Raw genomic sequence first — 957 nt, forward strand, 5'->3', positions numbered from 1 at the left:
GCCTCAACTGCATCCCCATCAATTGCTTCGCTTTGTCTCCTGCTGCAGCAGAAGCAGCAGCAGCAAGTAAACATTTGTCGCTGCTGCTGCTGCTGCTGCTGCTGTTGTTGTTGTTGTTGTTGTCGCTGCTGTTGTTGTTGTTGTTGCTGCTGCTGTTGGTGCTGCTGTTGCTTCGCTTTATCTCCTGCTGCAGCAGAAGCAGCAGCAGCAAGTGAACATATATACTGCTGCTGCTGCTGCTAGTGCTGCTGCTGCTGCTGCTGTTGCTGCTGCTGCTGTTGCTGCTGCTGCTGTCGCTGCTGCCCTATCTCCTGCTGCAGCAGAAGCAGCAGCAGCAAGTAAGGCGGCACATTGCTGTTGCTGCTGCTGCTGCTGCTGCTGCCGTTTCACGACCGCATCTAACTCCTTCCTTCTTGCTGCTGCTGCTTCTGCTGCTGCTGCTGCTGCTGCTGCTGCTGCTGCTGCAGAGGGTATTGTGCATTGCGACGGGTCTACGGCCCCTGGCGGCAACAGCCTTTTTTCTGCTGCTTTGGTTGAGGGGGCCCACCGGGGGGCCCCCTGCGTGCTGCTGCTGCAGCACCTCAGTGCCCTAATGGGGGCCCCGGGGGCCCCCACCTCTCGCCTAGACAGACTCGATGTAAGCAGCTGTCTCCTTGCTGCAGCTGCAGCAGCAGCAGCAGCAGCAACAGCAGCAGCAGCAGCAGCAGCAACAGCAGCAGCAGCAGCAGCAGCAGCAGAAAAACGCTCTCTCTTGGGGGCCCCAATCAACCCGGGTTTGTATTTAAAATATTTAGGGTTTAGGGTTTAGGGTTTAGGGTTTAGGGTTTGTGTCTGCAGGGTTTACTAGCTGCTCATCTGCGCTGGTTTCTGAAAGAGCATAAGCTGGCTAGGGGCCCCCCGGGGGCCCCCCCTGTATCTGGGGGCCCCCTGGGGGGCCCCCAGGGGGGCCCCCAGGGG

The sequence above is a fragment of the Eimeria mitis genome, genomic scaffold, assembly GCF_000499745.2.
Source record: "Eimeria mitis Houghton genomic scaffold, Emh_scaff2052, whole genome shotgun sequence".
In the NCBI taxonomy this organism is placed as follows: Eukaryota; Apicomplexa; class Conoidasida; order Eucoccidiorida; family Eimeriidae; genus Eimeria; species Eimeria mitis.